This window comes from Dromiciops gliroides, chromosome 2 (assembly GCF_019393635.1).
Source record: "Dromiciops gliroides isolate mDroGli1 chromosome 2, mDroGli1.pri, whole genome shotgun sequence".
In the NCBI taxonomy this organism is placed as follows: domain Eukaryota; kingdom Metazoa; phylum Chordata; class Mammalia; order Microbiotheria; family Microbiotheriidae; genus Dromiciops; species Dromiciops gliroides.
The window spans coordinates 535,617,226-535,639,569 of NC_057862.1; the positions used below are offsets into that span (position 1 = coordinate 535,617,226).

At 37.8% G+C, this 22,344-nt stretch overlaps 1 protein-coding gene across 6 annotated transcripts in view; it reads right to left on the minus strand.

Annotated features, from left to right (window-relative positions):
• SLC20A2 (solute carrier family 20 member 2) overlaps nt 1-22,344 on the minus strand; it is a 135,499-nt gene that overhangs the window by 92,522 nt on the left and 20,633 nt on the right. For 2 of the 6 annotated variants that reach the window (XM_043983250.1, XM_043983246.1), the window contains exon 1: nt 838-1,079. The exons of 3 other annotated variants lie outside the window; for them this stretch is intronic. The gene's annotated coding sequence lies outside the window, so the exon portion shown is untranslated. Of the gene's footprint in view, nt 1-837; nt 1,082-22,344 lie in introns of those variants that run through there. One more of the 6 variants, XM_043983252.1, reaches the window with a different exon arrangement.

Below are 22,344 nucleotides of genomic sequence, written 5' to 3' on the forward strand. Positions count from 1 at the left end.
AAAATCCCTACATGGCTTTGAGCTGCAAGCACAGTACTGGCAAGAGGTCAGGCACCTCTTAGTTAAAATACATTTCAGAACATGAAAGAGGACCCAAATCATTTAAAACACTGAGGTTTTTTTTTATTAAAATCTTTATTTTAATCTTCAAGCCAAATTTAAGCTGACATGTGGTAACAAACACTGGCTAGATGAACAGAAGTTAAGATTTGAGATTTCCTAGGACTTTCTTTACTTTAGAGATCTAATTTTCTTCACCTTCCAGAAGTTTTTGATATTACTTCTTTCTGATGAAAAGTACTAACTCCTCTTTAGGCTGTTCCTGAGAATCTGTTTTAAATACCTCTTTTAAAAAATTGTATAAACTCTACAAAACATTACATCTGACACTACATTATTTTAGCAAAAACCTGGAGCTAAGAGAAAACAGATTATAACAGTAATTCATTTTAGTATTGCTGTTAAAAGATTCAGGTTGCCATAGAAAATAGCGTTTAACTACACTTTTTTTTGTAATTGCATGAACCACTTCATTGATGATATACTGTAACTGGCTCAATAAATAAATAGGTGATTAACTGTAAGCTAGAGTTGGGGGGATTGAGGGGGGTGGTGTTTAGGCATCTACTGGAAACACTGAACATTTACACTTACTGGAAAGACCTGCTAAAAACCCCATTTTTCAACCGTTCATGTTGCTTCCTCCTAAAGTGCCCACCCACAAAGTTTCCAGGTTCCCCAAGAGACAAAAGGTAACTAAAACTTGAACAAATATCAAGCAAATTTAAAGGGGAAAAGAAAACAAAGCCAAGTCTTAAAAATTCACCCCGTACTTACAAGTCGTTTCAATAGAAACCTGAGCCACAACAATTCTTCAGAAGGCTGCTCTGCGGATCATAAATACAGTCTGAAGTCTAAAATAGAGCTCCTATCACATTAGGCAGAGCACTCACATTTCAGTCTTGGAGCTTCTACTTGGGTAAACAGTTTTACAACTTGTAGAACAAACCCTGGCTAAAATTAACTGCAGTCCCGGACAGCAGGCAGGAACACGCTGATTTGCATCATGTGTGCAGGGATTTATTCACTAGGACAACATCGGTGTCCTCTTAATGGGAAATTTGGCTGAGGGGCGTGCACTGATGAACAATGGAGAGCATCATGATTATGCTAATTACGGAATCCCAGCCAGCAGCTCTAACTTTGTCTTTTAAGTTGTTTTTGCAAGTACTGACAAAGAGAAAGGGCAGGCTCCTCAGCACAGGCATTCACTTGGTTTTTAAACACATTCAAATCAGGCAAACTTTTGGCAACAAGGTGGCAGCACTGCTTGCTTCTCACCAGCAAAAATGAAAAAGATGAGAAAATAATGGATGACTTCAATCATACAATTAGATGACTTTTGCAATGTGGAGAATAGAAATACTCATCCGATGTGTCCATGCTGGCCACAAGCACGGACCACTAAGGAACCCCATTTTCTTTATTTTGCACTGAACTACCTTACTTGATTTCTCATTTTGTTTTTCTGCACCCCTAAGGAGTTACCGAAAGGAGACTGGATTTACTATCAAATGACAGGTGAGAAAAAGCATCTAAAATGTTTGCAAGAAGCAACTTCCTTTGCAAGAAGTATTCTGAAATGAATTAACTGGCTGCTGTCTTCAGATCAAGGGAGCAGTGACCAACAAGCCAGCTCAAGCTTATATTAAGAACCCCACTGTGAAAACTAGTTGATATTAATGGAACATAACTACTTGGTATCTCCTAGGGGCAGAACAATGGCTAGAGAATAAAATATGGAATCAGGAAAACTTGAGTTTGAATTCTGCCTTGGACATTTACTAGTGGTGAGACGGTGCAATAGTCAGTCACTCACCCTCTCTGTGCCTAAATTTCCTCATCTACAAAATGGGGATAATAACAGCACCAACTTCACAGAGTCGTTAGGAAGATCAAATGAATTAATAATATATAAGTATATTATCTACATAAAGTGTTTTGCAAACCTTAAAGCATTGTATAAATGCTAACTATTATTATCATCATCATTTTGGCAGGTTTGTTTGGCCAAGCTCTTATGAATTTTGCTCTCACATTATACTTTATAGAACATTTCCAAGTACTCTAAAAGCATTAATTTAATCCCCAAACACCTCTGTGAAGTATGAATATCCTAGTTTTTACAGATGAGTAAACTGACATGATGAGACTAAGTCACTATCCCAAGGTTTCACTGGAAATCAGTGGTTGGGTTTGTATAATAAACCACAGTAGTTTTGACATTTCCTTCCTATTGGGGATTTGGTTATAACAGCTAAGGTTCTTAGAGGTATTACTTTGTCTAATTAAAAAATATCACATGTGTGGATAGACATCAGGAGCTACCATTATATGGAAATCCCCAAATCCCAGCTGAACCAAAGGTTTAAAAACACTTCCTTTCCCAGTTTCTTACAGTGATTTTCAAAATGTACAGGAAAGATAGGCAGGTCCTTCAGCTGGTTCACAGGTGGGTCAACTATGGTTGAGAGTAAATTTAAAAGATGCTGTTGCCAACACCCAGTAGGGGCAATGCGATAAGAATAATTGTTGATATTTATGTGTGTTTGCCAAGTACTTTACCCACATTATCTCATCAGGACCAAAGAGAGCACTCCGGCTGATTTCCATTGGTAGGGACTGCTGGTTGTTGTCACAACTTTCTCTCCAGTGTTGTTGAGAACCGCTGGCTATCAATTTTAGAGTTAGGGGCCAGTGTGGATTGTATTTCCCCTCAATTCTTACTTCTAAATGACAAATGTTCTGGCCCATCCAAGATTTTGCAACTCATATGTCAAATCCTTTCCTTCCACTAAACACTCCATACTGGGAATGGAAAGGTCAAAAGATTAAAACCCTTCTTTTCAAAGGTTCTCTGCTCTAGTTATCATCAAAATTTTTTACTCATTCTAAATTAACCCTCAAATTCTAATTGATATAAAGTAAGTTATAAAGTCATTTTTGCCACATTTAACCTTGCTAACTTTTTATTCTCCAATTTGGCCTTTGGCTCTGTAGCTGAACTTTGAAATGCAAACTCAATTACTTCCCCAACCCAGAAAAGGTATGAAAAAATTTTCACCCTGGGCTATTCTGTCATGGGTGTCTCGAAATTTAATGTGAGTTGGAAACAAAAGGAAGCGACAACTTCTACTCATTCCTGAGTTAGTTCTTCAAAACTTGACTCCATTTTAAAAAACATAAACCACACCCATAACACATTCCAGAGCCCCAGTAGGGTTGTGTATTTTTTTTTGATCGGCTACCATTTTGGATTTTGCCACATGAATATCATGTGTCCATATGCAAGATAATTGAGTTGGCTGTCATTCTGTCCTTAACATGAATAATTTACTTATGATACTAAAGCAAATGTAGATTTAATCTCATTTATTTCTTATCAAAACCAATTTCTATTCCTCTCATTAATTCTGTAAAAGTCTTTTTTTTTCTTGTTGATGTTCAGGTGGTTTGGGTGTGTATGTATGTGAGTGTGTGTGTGTGTGTGTGTGTGTGTGTGTGTGAGAAAGGAGGTGGGCTGGATGGTCTTTTCATTTTGCCCAAGTTACCTAGGGACTGAAAAAGTTTGGGAAGCCATTGCTCATACATTCATTTAAAGAGTCAGTTCAAATGGTGGACATTGCACTCATCTAATCTTGACAAAATTTTGATTGAGAGAGACTAAAAAAGAGAAGAAGAGGAAGGTAGAAAAGGGAGAGAAGCAAATATATAGAGAACTGATTCAAATTTATAAGAATACAAGCCACTCCCCAAATGATAAATGGTCAAAGGATATGAACAGGTAGTTTTCAGATGAAGAAATTAAAGCTATCTATAGTCATATGAAAGAATGCTCTAAATCACTACTGATTAGAGAAATGCACATTAAAACAACTCTGATGTACCCCCCACACCTATGAGATTGGCTAATATGAGAGAATAGTAAAAATGATAAAAGTTGGGAAAGATGTGGGAAAATTGGGACACTAATGCACTGTTGGTGAAGTTGTGAACTAATTCAACCATTCTGGAGAACAAATTGAACTATGCCCAAAGGGCACTCAAACTCTGCATATCCTTTGATCCAGCAATACCACTACCAGGTCTGCATGCCAAAGACATTACAAAAAAGGAAAAAGGACCTATACATACAAAAATAAGAATGGAAATTGAAGGGATACCTATCAATTGGAAAATGGCTGAAGAAGTTGTAGTATATGAATGTAATGGAATACTATTGTGCTATAAGAAATGACAGGCAGGCAGACTTCAGAAAAACCTAGAAAGGCTTACATGAAGTGATGCAAAGTGACATGAACAGAACCAGAACACTGTACACAGTATCAGTAACACTGCACAATGATCAACTATGACTGACTTAGCTCTTCTCAGCCACACAATGATCCAAGACAATTCCAAACATGGTGCAAAATGTTATCCACATCCAGCAAAAGAACTATAGAAATCTGAATGCAGATTGAAACATACTATTTTTACTTTATTTTTTTGTGTGTGATTCTTTTCTTTTGGCCTCTTTCTTCTTTCGCAACATGACTGATATGGAAATGTGTTTTACATGATTTTGTACATACGGTGTAGGCCAAAAGTAATGCAGAGAGGGGCAGCTAGGTGGCGCAATGGATAGAGCACTGGTCCTGGAGTCAGGAGTACCTGGGTTCAAATCCGGCTTCAGACACTTAACACTTACTAGCTGTGTGACCCTGGACAAGTTACTTAACCCCAATTGTCTCACTAAAAAAAAAAAAAGTCATGCAGAGGTCAGGTACATATAAATGGATTTACATGGTAAGAAATAAAGAAAAAATAATGTTCAAAAAGTTATTAAAACATCATGACTTTTGCCCTTCTCTGTACATCAAATTGCTTACTGTCTTAGGAGGGGTGGTGAGGGAGAAAATTTGGAATTCAAAAAAAATTTTAAGTGAATATTAAAAATTATCTTTATACATAATTGGAAAAAATACCATTTTTTAAAAGAGAGAAGGAATAAAGGGAAGGAAAGAGTTTAAGGAGGAGAGACATAGAAAGCAAAAGAGTAAAAAACAGAGAAAGAAAAAGAGTAGTTAAATCAGTCTAAGTCTATTGACTGAATTGATTTTGGCACACACATATTATTCACTGAGGATATGAACATCATCATCTGTTATTTCAGCCCACTGAAATACTGGTTTGGTTTCCAGAACTTTATAAGAATCCTTTCTGCCCTGGGAAACTATTTATCTGTTTTTATTTTCAAACTTCAAAGTTTATTTTTGAAATGAAGGTTTATTTTATCAAAAAAATTCTAAGGATCTTATGTAGACATGAAGGAATGAGTGGGGGTTTCAGAAATCTGCTTTGAAACCATAGAGGTGTCAATCTCTTAGCTCAAGGGAACATGGTTCTCTACCTTGGATCCCTAAACTTGAATTTTTTTAAAACACACCTTTATTTTCACTAAATTCTAAATGAGATTTAGCATTTCATTCAGTTATAAATTTGGAGAAAAGAAACATTTATTCTGAGGAGTCCAAAGGCTTGCTCACACTTCCAAAGGACTCCACAAGCCCCCCAAAAGTTAAGAACCCTGAGCTAGATGCTAAAAGTCTCCTTGTTAACAAAAAAATTATTGAACTAATTTTATTCTTTAAGAGATCTGATTTATTTTATTTGAAGTCATTTTAAGCTTAAATAGCAAACCAACATTTATATTTCATTGTTCTAGGTCCTATTCTCCCACAAATTAAATGTAGTTGTTTGTCTTCTAGTTTGGTACATATAGGTGTATTATGGGAGCCAATAATTAATATTTGATATTTAGACAGAGTTTTAAGGTGTTTGAAATGCTTATATAGAGTCTCTAGAATCTGAGGAAGATGGTGGCGATGGTGTCTGGGAAGCACTATACTATAGATATTATAATCCCAATTTTACAAATCAGGAAAATAGACTCAGAGGGTTTAAGTGACTTGGCATGGTGGCACAGATGGTAAGGATGGGATATGGACCCCGGGCTAACTTCAAGCCCAGCACTCATTTACACTATACTATGTTGCTTCTCAAAAAAGAATAAGGTAGAACTTTATGGGTTAATGACTGTTCACAGGTCTTTAACTGTTCCTATCAATCCTTTGAAAACTCTTCTATGAATGGATTAGATTTGCTCCAATAAATTCTGGAATAAAGCATTCTCTGTAGGTTATTGGTAGATCAACATCATTTCCTGGGTGCTTATTTTTTGTTTGTTTGTTTTGTTTTTGTTTTGCAGAGCAATGAGGGTTAAGTGACTTGCCCAGGGTCACACAGCTAGGAAGTGTCAAGTGTCTGAGGCTGGATTTGAACTCAGGTCCTCCTGAATCCAGGGCTGGTGCTTTATCCACTGGTGCTTATTAAGGAATGGGTGAAATTTAAATTGAGACTGATCCTCCAGGCCAGAAAGTACCCTACTCCTGGTCTAGCTGAAGGTTTTAAATGAATTATAAAGCTAGAAGAGACCTCAGGTGACCTAGTTACTGGCTTTCACCTGTTCCAGATAAACCTTGGGTTCTGGTCTCAACATGACAAACATGTTTAATGTTTTAATCTCTCTTGCACAGAATCATAGACTCAGAGTTGAAAGGAACCTCCACCTTCAGTTTTCACCCTAACAATGAACCAGATGAAAAGGTTCAAGGGTATCAAATGCAGATTCCACAACTTCAAGAAGTATAAATGACATAACTCTAGACCATGCTTTTCTATCCAAGCACACTGACATCATTATAGATGAACATAATACCTAATCCTTTAAGTTCTCAAAGAGAATAGATCTTTACTTTTTTATAGTTATGACATATTATGTCTATTATATCAATTAAGCAGCTACTACAGGCCAGGAACTGTGGTGGGAAGTTTCTGGGGATACAAATACAATAAACAATTCCTACTCAGAGAGCTTACATACCAAGAGCTGTATGCACTAAATGAGGATCATATAATAGCAGCATTTCATTTTTAAAAGTGGCTAGATATCTATTGGTATTTCCTTCCTTAGTCCATAATTCAAAACATTAACAGTCATGCTATTGGCCATATATAGTCAATAAGTATCAGAAGAATGTCCAATCTTTGAAAACAAAAGCACATTTTGGTGGTGCTGGAAAATTTTACTACTTTATATATAAAAGAACTCAATTTTATTATTTAAAATAAACTAGTACATTCATGCAGATCTCATCTGTCTTAATATAATTAATATCAAGGACGTATTCTAGGGTTTATATACACCTACAAGTTGCACAAAATCTTCAAAACCAGTATAGTTTGTTTCTCAATTCCCATAGTCCATCTTTTACTAAGTTTTTAAAAGTCACTAAATGTGTTATTTTGCCCAAAGGTGAATTTAAGTGAATTCTTATTTGGATTTTGATAAAGATTTGACATAATGTAACATTATACATCATTAAATTATATCTTGTCATATAATTCTATTCTAATATCTCATGATGGCAAAAAGTGACTGGATTCTCAAAGGCTATCCCAGTAAAGAGCAAACTCTGCTTGGTCCTAGCAATTTGTAATGCCTTCACATGTGATCCAGGCAATATTTCTATGCAACTGTTCATGTCTAGACCTAACTAGCTAAGAGGGGAGCATCTTAGAAAGGCTGGCCACCAGATGATGACTTTTCTGGACATACTGACTCCCAAAGAGCATTTATTGAAGTATGGTTGTTAGATAATTAGTATCAGTGGAAGGAATACCTGCACTGAAGAAATCACAGATCTTTCAAAATATCTAAAAATGGTTTACTAATCATTGTTAACATTTATATATGGCTTACTGTGTGCCAGACACTATGATAAGCACTTTATATATATATTCTCTCAGTTGATCCTCACAACAACCTAAAAGATAGGTGTTATTATTATCCTCATTTTACAGATGAGGAAACTGAGGCAAAGAGATGTTAAATGACTTGCCCAGGATCACACAGCCAGTGTCTGAGGCTGGATTTAAACTCAGGTCTTCCTGACTTCAGGCCCAACACTCTGTGCACTATGGCACCACCTAGTTGCCAATTCTGTTTCTATCAGAATTGTTAAAGTAGTTAAAATAATATTTTATTGTTGTTACAATATCTATATCAATAAAGCCAATGCTTGGTTTTCTTAAAAGGCTCTCCAAATCAAATGAGTACATTTTATCCTAACAGATATACCTGACTTTTCTTTAATATACCTGATATTCTTATTCACACAAAAATATTTACCAAGTACCTGTTGTGTGCAAAACACTGTATATGACAAAAAGTGGTATAAATAAGGAAGATAAGGAGCATACAAATAACTAAAACACAAGGTATGTAAAGTGTTGTTGGAGTGGTACAAATTAAATGCTACACTGAATACAGAGGAGAGAAGAAGGTTCAATTCTGACTGGTGTGGTTAGAGAAGGTATCTTCTAAGAGCTGCTAAGAGCACTGACCCTGGAGTCAGGAAGATGTGAGTTCAAATCCAGCCTCTGATACTAGCTGTGTGACCCTGGGCAAGTCACTTAACCCCAATTGCCTCAAACATCCAGGGCCATCTCCAATTGTCTATATCTATCTATCTATCTATCTATCTATCTATCTATCTATCTATCTATCTATCTATCTATCTATCTATCTATCTATCTATCTATCTATATCTTGCCACTGGACCCAGATGGCTTTGGAGGAGAGAGTGAGGCTGGTAACTTTGCATAGCTCTTCCTCACTTAAATCCAGTTCTTTGCAAGTCACTACATCTGTCACGGTCCTCTTCGACAATGAAGGACAAACAATATCTGAGCTGAGCCTTAAAGGATGGGTAGACTTTTGACAGGTAAAGACAGAGTAGAATGAACTGCAGGTAGAGGAATGACATGAGTGAAGGTGATAAATTATGTTTTTTAGTAAACTGCGAATAGTCTGGACTGGTTGCAATCAACTTCTCTCTTCTAGACCAGGGTAGCAGTACAAAAAGCATCCTAATGCTTGTCTGGAATCAACAAAGAGTCATGTACAGGAAGGATGGCAATGTTCCTATGAACCCTTCAAAAAGATAAATTTACCCAACATCAGGGAGGAAATTGAGACACTCTTCCTTTCTGTCCTTTGAAATTTATCCTCCCACCAATGTTCTCTCACAGGAGTAACATCCGTTTCAAACCTTCTACTACAGATGACTGGGTAAATTTGAAACCAGTGAACCCCTCCACCTCCCCAGGTAAATAAAGAAGCAGGACTATCAATTTTAAAGAACAGTGAAGGTGAGCATCACCCTATGTTATACTGATTAATCAAAAATTAAAAGAGCTTAATAAACATGATCTAAACTTTTTCCAATTGTTATTCATCCTAATCTAAGATAAGAAGAGTGTCCTCCTTGAAGTATACTATACTTTATAACTCTGGAAAATCATCATTCATAAAGAAATTAAAAGCTCCTTATTTCACAAGGTGGTATAAGTAAAACCTCACTAATTTATCTTAATTTTGGCAAAGGTTCACCTGAATTAGAGGAAAATATGAATTAAAGAATATATTTATAACCATCATTTTATTAAAAGTTTTATTATAAGTTCCTCAAAGGCAGGAGTCATGTTTTATTCATCTTTGTAGCCCACAAAGCACCTAGCACAGTCAACGTAGATACTTAATAAATTCATATTCCTAAAGCACAGGTCTGATCAAATCATCCTTTTGCTCAAAAAACTTTGGTGGTTCCCAATTGCCTTGAGAATCAAATACAAACTCTGGCATTAAATCTAACTCTAGCCAGTCTTTCCAGGCTGACTGCATGTTGTACCCCCTTCCACACTTGACTTTCCAGCCAAATTGACCTTGTTCCTATTGCCAGGCAGTGACATTCCATCTCTACGTGCCTTCTTACACAGTCTAGCCGCCCCTAGGCTTGGAATGATCTCACCCCTTATCTCTACCTCTTAGAAACCTAAGTTCTCTTCAAGGATCTGTTCAAGTATCATCTCCTCCAAGAAGCCTTTCCTGATTCTCCCAGTCATAAAGACTTTGTCCATAACTGTGCATATATACTGTATTTACTTATTTGTGAATATATTGTATCCCTTGGTAGAATGTAAATCATTGGGGTCAGGCTTTTGTATAATATCTGGCACATTAATAAATGTTGTTTCAGTGGTAATAATAATAATAATAAGTAACATCAATATCTTGCTTTACTATGTGCCAGGCCTTGTCCTAAGTGCTTTACAATTATTATCTTATTTGATCCTCATAACAACCCTGTGAGGTAGGTCCTGGTATTATCTTCATTTTACAAATAAGGAAATCGAGGCCGACCGATGTTACGTAACTTGCTCAGGGTCACACAATTAGAAGTATCTGGTTTGAACCCAGGTTTCTGACTCCAAGCCTAAGGCCTCGGTCACCTAGCTGGTATTGCCTCCAGGCTAAAATACAGTTCCTGTTTGGCATTTGATACCCTTCACAATCTGGCTCCAGCCTGTCTTATACTCTAGTTTAAAAAAAAACAAAAAACGGGCCGACTGGCTTTTCCCCATGTGTCATTAGTACCATTGCCATGCATCCTCCTTCTCCTCTTCTTTCTCATCTCCAAGTCTCCCTTACTCTTTCATTAGGGTCCTCCCCCCATCCCAGTTGTTCATGTTTGTCTGACATAACAACAGTTGGCAAGTTACCCAATGGCGGCCGTCCTCGGTTTCCTTATCTGCAAAATGAGGATAACAGTAGTACCTACCTCTCAGGTTTGTATAAACAACCCCCTTGCTCCAAATTACTTGGTATTTACTTTTTACATATGCTGTATTTACTCATATGTTTAAAGGTTGTTTTCCTCTAGTTCAAAGTTAACATCTTGTGGGCAGGAATGGTTTCATTTTTGGTTTTCCCCATCACCTAGTACAATGCCTGACACATAATAGTGCTTAATAAATGTTAAGTTGAACTAAACCACAGGGTGGTACTGGGAGGCCAAAACATCACCGTTACTGTCATAGATGTTTACTAGTGTGAATTTAGGCTCTATTCTCCAATGCCACCACCCCTTTAATTAACAGAATTGGCAACCAAGCATGACTGGATCTACTTCTAATAATAAGGATTCCACCCAATACTATAGGTATGCTGTAGAAATGAACATTTAATATTAATAGCTTAATAACTGGTTAGGTTTTTTGTTTTTGTTTTAGTGCTTTGATTTTTTTCATGGACTTGGAAGATTTATAACATATCCTATACCTTAATGGCATCTCTTGAAATGGCCTTGGTGCATCATCCAATTTTAAAGGAAGCAGTTGAAAATGATTTATCATCTTTCCCCATATCTTCCTCCTCACCAAAAAAAGAAAAAAAATACTGAAAACTGATTCTGGGGGAAGAGACTGTAATACATAACAATCTCCTTCAGGGGGCAGTCCTAGCTTGTCCTAGAATAAACATTCAGACACCTAAAATGTGTTCATAGTGGAATCAATATTTAAAAATAAAAAGAATAAGGAACCTATTTTCTGAGAACTACTAGTGACTATGGCCATTATGACATTTGGAGAATGCCAGTGAGATAAGTCCCTTTAAAGACAAATGAGTTCATGGAAAGAGAAACACACACAATATGGTGATATAGGTAGCAGAATTTAGACTGAAAAATAGAAGAAAAAATAGGGTAGTTCTAATTTTGATACTTCATTTTTGAACAAGTAAAAACTATCACTTTTCTCTTCACCTTTTGACTGACCCTCTGCATTATTTTGCCAGATTTCTTTCCTCATCCATTTTAGGCTTCAATGATTTTATGATGGGTTGTTTATTTTTTTAATTTCATATTCCCATCTCCCTTTAAGGACAGATCAATTCCCTGTGTATCTACCAAAAAAAAAGTATATGATCTTAATAAAGTGAAAACTTAAGAAGAAAAAAAACCTCAACTGAGATCCTGTCCTATGCAGACTTAGGGATTACAGAGAGAAGAGGAGGGATAAAAGTAATTCCTAAAATCCTACCCCAAACATTATAAAGCTTTTTTTTCTTTCTCTTTTTAATTGTTTGGGGGGAGGGGGTTAGATGGAAGTAGAGGAAAGTTTGTTTACAAATTCTAGCCAGTTTCTGATTTAAGCAAGAAAAACTTTGTCATTATTCAAGATTCTTAAATTAAGAGTCAGTCAGATAAGTGAGGAGTATTCCATAATTAACTATAGCCAGCCTGTAAGAAATGCCTATTAAATTAAAATTTCACATTTTCTTATATAGTGCTAAAGAACACCCTGACCCCTCTTAAGAGTTCTGTGTTTTATCAACATACCTACAAATATCAACTGACAAACAAGGAGTAAACTAGTATTCAAGTGATGTATGCCTGTTGAATGTACTATTAATGTCAATTTATTTATTTGGGGGTGAGGTAATCGGGGTTAAGTCACTTGCCCAGGGTCACAAAGCTACTAAGTGTCAAGTGTCTGAGGTCAAATTTGAACTCTGGTCCTCCTGAATCCAGGGCTGGTGCTTTATCCACTGTGCCACCTAGTATACCTTTATTTTCAATAGTACTATGGGATGGTTACCTGGGATGCCAATAAAACTAACCTTATTAATTTTAAAATGTTGTTTGTGATTTTTATATATAGTTATAGATTCCAGGTATATCTTGGCTGATTTTTACAAGGGATTTCAAAATCTTTGGCCCCAAGGAGGAGTGTAACCCTATATCAGAATATAACCCTGATATCACCAAGAGATACTTTCCAAAATTCCACTAACTACTGACATCACAGAATTGGAGATATCTTGGATTCTTCATCAGGAATTTGGGAAAGAAGGGGAAAAGAAACCACAGCAAGAGGTAGTCAAGTTCATTCTAGGGGGTCTTCCTCTATCTATTAATACTATTTGGACTAAGTATTGTTAACTATTTGCATTCCTTGGTTCCTCCCCACAAAGATTCTGTCAGCTATTATTTGCAGTTGTTGAAGGGGGTCCTTATTTTGCTGAGAGTCAGGACACACTGAGATAACTAGGTGAGATGAATTCTGTCCTTTCCTATCACAGAGGGGGAAAGGACTCTACCCCTTTAAACAAACCATTCTTCAGAAATCACTTTATCCTTCTCCCTACTAGAGGAAAAGAGACTAAGCAGGGAAAGCCCATGTGGCTTCTGCCGTCAGAAGCATCCAGATTGGCTGTTGTTATTTCCAAGGAACTGCAGTACCTCCTCTCTACCTTGTTATTGTGTTGCTCATTTCCCTCTATATAAAAGGAAATTAGTGTTTGATGTCAGCTGCTGTGATAGAGGCTGGGAAACTGGGTAGTTCTGGGTAGAAGCAGAATACACATCCAGCACTTAGCATGAGGGACAGAGTGGAGGAGCTACAGTGATGACTATTTCACCCAAGGATAGAAGCCATGAAACTGCATGATAGCCAGGAATATAATGGGAATCAGAGAGAAAGGGAAGGAGGTGGGGAAAGGAAGAAGGAAAGGAAGAAGAGGGAGAGGGAAAGGGGAGAGAGAGGAAAAAGGAGAGAATAAGGAGGGAGAGAGGGAGAGAGAGAAAAGGGGTGAGGGAGGAGAGAGAAAGAGGAGAAGGAAGGAGGAGGGAGAAAGGGGAAGGGAAGAGAAAGGGGAAAAGGAGAAGGGGAGAGAGAGGGAGAAAGGAGGGAAAGAGGGATAAAGGAAGAGGGAGAGGGGTAAAGAGAAGAGAAAGGAGGGAGAGAGAGAAGCTTTTTATGAGATCCTTATTAGGCAAACACCTGCGTTCCCTTCCTCTAAACCCTGCATTATTAATACACAAGGGTGCACATTCTCTATATAAGCAACAAGTGGGAATCTTCCTTTAATTTCCCTTACACATAATAGGCAAACCCCTCTAGTTCTTTTTATCCATAATAATCTTTACATCTGTAATCCCAAAAGCCCCAAAACAATAACCAGAAAAACCACACTTAAAATATTTAAGGCAATCCCTTGGTCATTGTTACAAAAAACCAACCACACCCAAAATGATTATGAGTTGGAATGTCTTAAATAATTATGAGGAACAAATGGGGGAGGGGGGAGGGAAGTCTGCCTAAAATAACCAAGGGGATTAAACAATAACTAAAATGGTTGGGCTAAGGATGACATCAAACAGTGATTTATAATACTTAGAGATATAAGGGCATCTTTAAATCAATGACTAAGCCAATATAGTAAAATAAACAGTTGCTTTCAGCATAAAAATGATTCTAATTCTTTTAAACATCTATCTTCATTGGGATTATCATGTGCTAAGTAAAGAAGACAGAATCAAATCTGAAGTGTAATAATGTCCTCACCTAGCTTCCTTCAAGGGGAGCTCCTGCATCACCACCACCACCACCACCACCACCACCACCATCATCACCACCACCACCACCATCATCATCACCACCATCATCATCATCACCCACCTCCTCCAGGAAGCCTTTCCTGACCCCCCTAATTGTTAGCACTCTCACTTTTCTCAATCATCCTGTTTATACATAACTGTTTCTAAGTTGTATCCACTCACTTAGATATAAACTCTGAGGGCAAAGGTTATTTTTTATCTTGTTTCTGTATTCCTAGAAGCTAGCACAATACTTGCATACAGTCTGTAAAGTTAAAGATGGTCTTAATTATAAGCAATGTAATTACAAAGACACTGCTCTTCAGCAATCAGTTCATAGATATTTGAAACTTTGGCTTCCAGGCTTTCCTGTATCGTAGAATAAACAACATTTACCTTATTCATTCCCTTTTCCTTTCCTGGAAAAGGTAAAAGAGAAAAGGTTAGAATGCCTATTGGACCTTGCTACCGCAATCAACCAACCACATTTACTTTATCATTTTGCAGAGGCAACCCGTGGCCCAGTGGATCGCATGCTGGGCCTAAGTCTTGAGTTCAAATATAGCCTCAGACACTAGCTGCATGACCCTGGACAAGTCACTGTTTTGCCTTGGTTTCTTCAAATGCAAAATGGGGATCATAACAGCACTTATCTAACAGGGCTGCACTTCATAGTCCATAGTCCACGGGTACAATATAAATGCTTATTAAATATTTCTCATGAGTCCCCCACAAGATGCAGTGATAAATAGTCGATTTGAATCTCATTAGATTAGTGGTTAAAGGCAGCATCATGGAACAAAATCACCTATGTTTAACCAGAAGTAGGGCATCCACTCTAATATCCTAATCAATTTAGGAAGAAATTCCATCTAAGGGAATCCTTTAAAGGCTATCTAGCCTCTATTCCTTTCATTCCCCACCAGCCTGGGTTCCCCCGGGGCTTTTCCATCTTTAGCCCTGGATGAACCCAGACAATCAAGACCCTCTCCCTTAGAATGAAGGGGGGAGCAGAGATTCCAGAATTGCCACTTAAGGAGGGCAGCCACATACTGTGTGATACAATTCTAGACTTCTCCCTATTACCCCAATACACTTTCTCTACTTCTCTCTCCCTTAAGCATCCTTGCTCCTTCAGTATATAATTATCCCTTCCACAATGAGCCTTACCCATTGAGCTTTTCCCCATGGGCAACTTTGATATATTGTGGGTTGGCATAAGAAATTAAATGGGAGAAAACTGTTAAAAATAGGGGAAGCTAGGTGGCACAGTAGATAGAGCATGGGCCCTGGAGTCAGGAGGATCTGAGTTCAAATCCAGCCTCAGACACTTGACACACTAGCTCTGTGACCCTGGGCAAGTCACTTAACCCCAACTACCTCCCCCCAAAATGTTAAGAAATTAAATAGGAATTTGGGGGGAGTTTTGTGGAAGCTGCAGGTGACACACAAAGGCCAGCAAATAACATAGAAAAAGTTTAGAAACTCAGAAATGCATAAAATATATGTATAGTTATTGTATAATATCAACATATTTTATCTTCTAGTACCATAATAATTCAGACTTCTTCTCTGGTACAAAGGGAGGGCTAAAAAATCTTATCAGGCTTTTCCATATGGAGAGGGTACTGCGCCCCTACCCCTCCCAAGCTGTGGAAGGGATAACTGGGAATGTGAGCTCCTGAAAGCCAAGTCTTTTGCCTTTCTTTTTTTGCCAGTACTTAGCAGGGTGCTTAGCAGTAGCTGATGCTTAATAAATGTTTACTGGCTGATTGACTTGGGTAACTCCAGTAGAAAAACTCAGAAATTCACAAGGCAGCCCATTACAATGTTGGAGAGCTCTAGTAATTAATAATGTTATTACAACTCACAAAATTTCCTCAAAATTCTGTAAGATGGATAATATATTTTATCCTCATTTACAGATGAGCAAACTGAGGCTTGGAAAGATTAAAAGCCTTTCCCAAGGTTGTGGCTGAGTTGTTTCAGTTGAGGAACAAATTGGGTTAAATGACTTACCCAGGGTCTCGTAGCTAGTAAGTGTCTGAGGCTGAATTTGAACTTCTGTCTTCCTTACTCCAGGTCTGGCTCTCTATCCACTGCTCCACCTAGCTGTCCCAAAGATGCACTGCAGTTACGTGATGGAGGTGGGACTAAAAAACCCAGGTCCTTCTGACTTTAAGTTCAGAGCTCTGTCCATTTATGCTATGGAGGCTTGTTGATGTTGGGCCAAAAATCTATTTCCTAAAAGCTTCCACCATTTGGTCCTATTTCCACACATCACAGAACACATCTATTCCTTAATATGGCAGCCTTTCAAACCTCTGAAAACAGCTTCTCTGTCTCTCTTTGGTCTTCCTTCTTTAGGGAATAAACACATCCAATTCTTTAAACTATTCCTTAAAAGACAATTAAATAAACAAGTGGTTTCTGGAGCTGCCATTATCTACCATCCCCTTTTGAACATCCTTCCATTTGTCAGTGTCCCTCTTAAAAACGTGGTGCTAGTGAGCACAAAACCAGTACAAAGTACGGTAGAACTTACTCCTTCAGATCTGAACACAACATTTCTGTTAATGCAGAGTAAGAAGTTAGAAGCTTTTGAAGCAGCTCTATTGTGTTCTGTTTGTGATCAATGAATAGCACCCAGTCCTTTTTTCACATGAAAAAGTAACATAACCAAGTTTCCTATCCTCATACATATAATGAAAAAATCAATGAACTAACTGCAGAGTTACACTTATCCCTAATAAGTATCATCTTGCTACACTGGCCCAACATTCTGGCCCACTGTGATTTTAAATTCTGATGCTGCTATCTATGAAAACCCCTGTTCTGGGCTGGTGACAACTGCAAATATGGTAAGTACACCTTCTGGGCCCTCTTCATACTCTATTATTATATATTGATACCTATAGTGTCTTTTGCCCAAGAAATGCAAATCACCTACTAGATGCCCTAAGTGAGCAAATTCCTCTTTCAGCATCATTCCCTATAGCTTTTGGCCCCTAAGCCAACCTCTGACTATTGTCCTCTTCACTGGAACCTCCACACCTTTCATCCAAGACCATCCGCCAACCCTGCGCTGGCTATACTCTCCTTCCAAGCTAGCTCAACCATGTTGTGACGTCAGGCCACTTCAACTCTGTCCTCTACTCTGTCATCCCTTGCCAAACCTTACCCCTAGATTACTCACACTACCCTTTGCTCCTGTTAATGTGTGGCTGAATAGTTGGTCCACTACAAATTTATGTTATCAAATCTCAATTGGGTCCCTACCATACTAAGGAAGAACCCGAGTTCACATCTAACAGACACTGACTAACTATGTGATCCTAGGCAAGTCGCTTCATCTGTCTGCCTCAATTTCTTCAGCTGTAAAAGGAGATAATAACAGCGCCTACCTTAACAAGGTTGTTGTGGGGACCAAATGAGAGAATATTTGTATAGCATGTGACAGTGCCTGGCACACAGCAGGTGCTACACAAAGACTTACTCCTTTCCCACTTACCTCAGCTTCCATTCTAAACCCTGTCATCTCTCCTCAACCCTCTCAGGTACCTTGTCCCCCGCAAACTTGCAGCTGGGAACTCGGTCTCATACTCCACTAAAAACACCGAGGCCCTTTGCTGAGAGCCCCCTCTTCTTCCCTCCTCATCTCACATAACTTAAACATCTCCCCTCACTATCTCCTCCAACATCTGTTTCAGATGAAGACGTTGCTCTCTTCTTGACCTTGGCTAAACCCTTTACATCAGGGGTTCATGGCCGGTCTTGTGTTGTGGACCCCTTTGGCAGGCTGCTGAAACCTATGTACCCTTTTCAGAATAATGTTTTTTTAAATACTTAGGATAAAACTGTCTATTATTTCAAAGGAAACCAAACAATGAAAATAAAAATGAATCCTTTCCCCATCTAAATTTACAAACCCTCTGAAATCTGTGCACGGGGACCCCCAGAATAAGAACCCCTGGTCTTACATGAACCCTTGATGCGATCCCTCCCTTTTTCTCCAGAAGTTTGTCCGAACCATCATCCCCACTTTGATCTAATCTTCCCTGTTGGCTACAAACATGCCCATGTCTCCCTTATTTAAAAAAAAAAAGAACCCAATATAACTCTCACTTGATCCCACCATCTTTGCTGGCTTTCATCCTTTATTTTCCCTCCTCTTCTCAGCTAAGCATCCAGAAAGTTGTCTCCACTTACTCTTCCCTCATTCTCTTCTAAATCCTCCACCACTGGCTTTTGACCTCATCATTCAACTGAAATAGCTCTCTCCAAATTTGCCAACGATCAGTGCCAACTACCCACTAACTTGTCATACCTCCTAACTGTGGGACTCCCTCAAAGTTCTACCCTAAGACAACTTCTTCATTCCTTCTATTCTATCTCACTTAGTGATTTTGTCATCTCTTAGAGATCCAATTACGCTCACTACGAGATATTCCCAGATCCATCTATCCAGCCCATATCTCTCACCAAAGCTCTAATTCTCCACTATCTCAAACTCAACATGTCAAAAGCAGAACTCACTGCCTTTCTCCCTAAAACCCTCTCCTCTTCCTAACTTCTCTATTACTATCAAGGACACCACCATCCTCTCATACATTCAGGCTCTCAATTCTGCTGTTATCCTCAATTCTTCATTTCTACTTATGTCCCACTTGTGGGCTGCTAGGTGGCGCAGTGGATAGAGCACCAGCCCTGGAGTCAGGAGGACCTGAGTTCAAATCCGACCTCAGACACTTAACACTTACTAGCTGTGTGACCTTGGGCAAGTCACTTAACCCTCATTGCCCAACCCCAACTTATGTCCCACTTCTGATCTTCTGTCCACCTTCAAAACATCCCTTGTTTATGTCCCCTTCTCTATACTTACACAGCCACTGATTGGTCTCCCCAACTTAAGTCTTTCCCTATTCCAATTCATCCTCTGCTAATGTGATTTCCTTAAATATAGGTCTGACTATATCACCTTTCCCCTTCCCCCAATTCAATAAACACAACTGGCTCCCTATTTATTACCTCCAGGATCAAATAAATATAACATCTTGTTTGGTATTTAAAGCTCTTCACATCCTGGCTCCTCTCTAGCCTTCTCCTCTTCTTCCACTTGACTCCCTTGAATGCCTTTTACAATCTAGTTCCACTTACCTACCTGCCATTCCTCTTATACTATAGAGAGGGTCCCCAAGAGTCTTTGTGCAGTTTCAAGCTTCAAGAGCTGTTCCTGAGCACTGATAGACCCCAGGCCTGGAACGCTCTTCCTTTTCGCCTCCCTTACCTCCATCTCTTGGCTTTTTTAATGACAGCTCAAATCCTATCTCTTGCAGGAGGCCTTTCATGGTCCCCTAACCTGGTAAGCACCTTCCTCCACCTGAAGAATTACCTTCCATTTACTCTGTATTTATCTAGTATGTACCTGGTTATATACAGGTTGTTTTCCTCATTGGAATGTGAGTTTGGAATGTGAGTTCTTAAAGAATAGAACTGTTTTTGCCTTTCTTTGTATCCTGAGCAAGGAGCACATCGTAAACATATCCAGCACATAGTAAACTCATAACATGTTTGGGAAGTGTGGTACTTTTTTCAGGTCACTAAGTTCCATTTTGTACCACTTACTAAGGTACTATTTTCCTGAAACATGTAATTCTCTCCCCCTAAACCCTTAGCCACCTGTCAAGGAAATAACCTGTTAACCAAAACCCTACTTAAATATTGTCTCATTAGTCTGCCTCTATAAGACTGGAAAGTCCAACTTTAAAGATAGGCACAAAGAGAATAAAAACTTTCCAATTTAGAAAAATAATTAATTCACTCACAAGACTGATACAACCACTCACCCTTCCTTTTCCTACAATTTACCTAAAGGTTATTCTGTAAATATAGAAAAACTAAAGCTAAGCTATCTTCCTGATGAGCAAAATAATAAATTGTGCTTATTTTAACTTTTGTGTTCAACCTAACAATTTACTTAAAAATCAATTACTATCAGGGGCAGCTAGGTGGCGCAGTGGATAGAGCACCGGCCCTGGAGTCAGGAGTACCTGAGTTCAAATCCAGCCTCAGTCACTTAACACTTACTAGCTGTGTGATCCTGGGCAAGTCACTTAACCCCAATTGCCTCACTAAAAAAAAAAAAAAAAAATCAATTACTATCTTCATTTGAATCCATCAGCACATCAAAATGGTGGTTATTGAGGCTGGCCAAGAAGGTTAATAATTGGAACACACTAATAGTCCTGAACTGGATAAATCATTTAATGTCTCATTACATCAGGGAACTCTTCTAATTATAAACTGTAAAACAAATACCAATCTGTATTTGTAAAAGGAATCCCATATACTAATGAAATCACAGATCCTATCAAAAAACAAAACAAAAACCCAAATCTTTAAAGATAAACTTTGGGTTGAAAATATGTTCCTAACCTAATCTTACCTGGAGAATGTAATGTACTATATTATGCATGTACTATAGAAGTGTCAAACTTTTGGCTTTCAAAAACTCCCAGGGCCAGATTAAAATGTAACTGGGAAATGTTTAACAAAATAAACAAAAATGTAGGTAATGTTAATTTGTGGTTTTCTAAGTCAATATGCAGCCTGGAAGAACTGTTTCTATTTGAGTTTGACAACAGTGCTATAGCTAATAGACTACAAGATGTACTGCATATAAAGACTGTAGATGGCCTTCCTTTTTTATGCTAGTCCATAAACATTTAAAATACTCTCAACCCCTACTAGCCTTTTTATTTCAAAGCCAAATAATTATACCTAAAAGTAATTTATTTTTCTGAAATAAAAATCGTTATATGACATTAAAAGTTTTTCTTCTCTACACAATAAATCTAATATCTGAGTGAAGTCATATTATGTCCCATCATGAGGGAATTACCAAGAAAATATATTTTTAAAATAGGATTTCATTAGAGTGATGATGTAATATTTACTGAGTCTAACATACACTGTAATAACTCAGTACACAAAGATAGGGTCCTGCACTTTGGCCTCATAATCCAAATTAAACAGAGAAAAATAGACAAACATTAAAAATAATGGGCAAATAACAGCAGTTATAACTAGCTGGCGGTAAGACAAAATTGCCTTTATATATTCAAACATGCTAATTTGGTCACCATCTATTTTCAATGGAACATGTAGTACTCCATAATGAAATGAGTTTTGAAAAGAAAAGCTGAAAATGGTTTACTTGGGAAAACTCTTTCAGACTTAATGATGAATTATTTTATCCATAATAATGCACAAAAGAAAGAAAAATATCAAATGGCCCTCAGTCTCATGTGGTACACCTCCAAGTTTATAATAAGGATGGCAGAATATTTTAAAAATTGGCAAAAGATGTCATAAAATGAGCTGTTAGGTCACTTGTGTACAATAAATTAGATGTTAGTACTTTAAATGTGAGCTGTATGTAGAATGACCAACAAGTGGACATGCTACTAGAAAACCAAATCACATTGATCTGGACAGTCTTGCCATAAATAAAACCAAAATATAGAAGAAAGTTGTACTTATATGAAAGGATGATTCACAAGTTTCTTCTTGGAGAAACAAACAGTGAGTTTCTCATGTATCCAAAGGCAACAAGAAATATTTCATGGGACACCTGGTCATCTAGTATTGCAGTGCTCATGATAAACTTTATCTGTAAGACCACCATGAAGCAGTCTATGCACCAAAATCTGTTGTAGAGAATTAAAAAGTTGAGAAATTACATGGAAGTCAATAAAACTCTCCAAAAATCAATATAGGCCTTAATATCTGGTAAATTCAATGCAAAGGTGGAAAAAGGTGAAAAACACATTGGAAAATATGATTCAGGTGCAAGAGATGAGAAAAGCTAAAGGTTTATAGAGTATTAAGAAGCCCAATACCTTTCAACTATAATACCTTGTTCAAGAAAAGAGTTGGAGAAAAAAGAGTTAGAGGATAG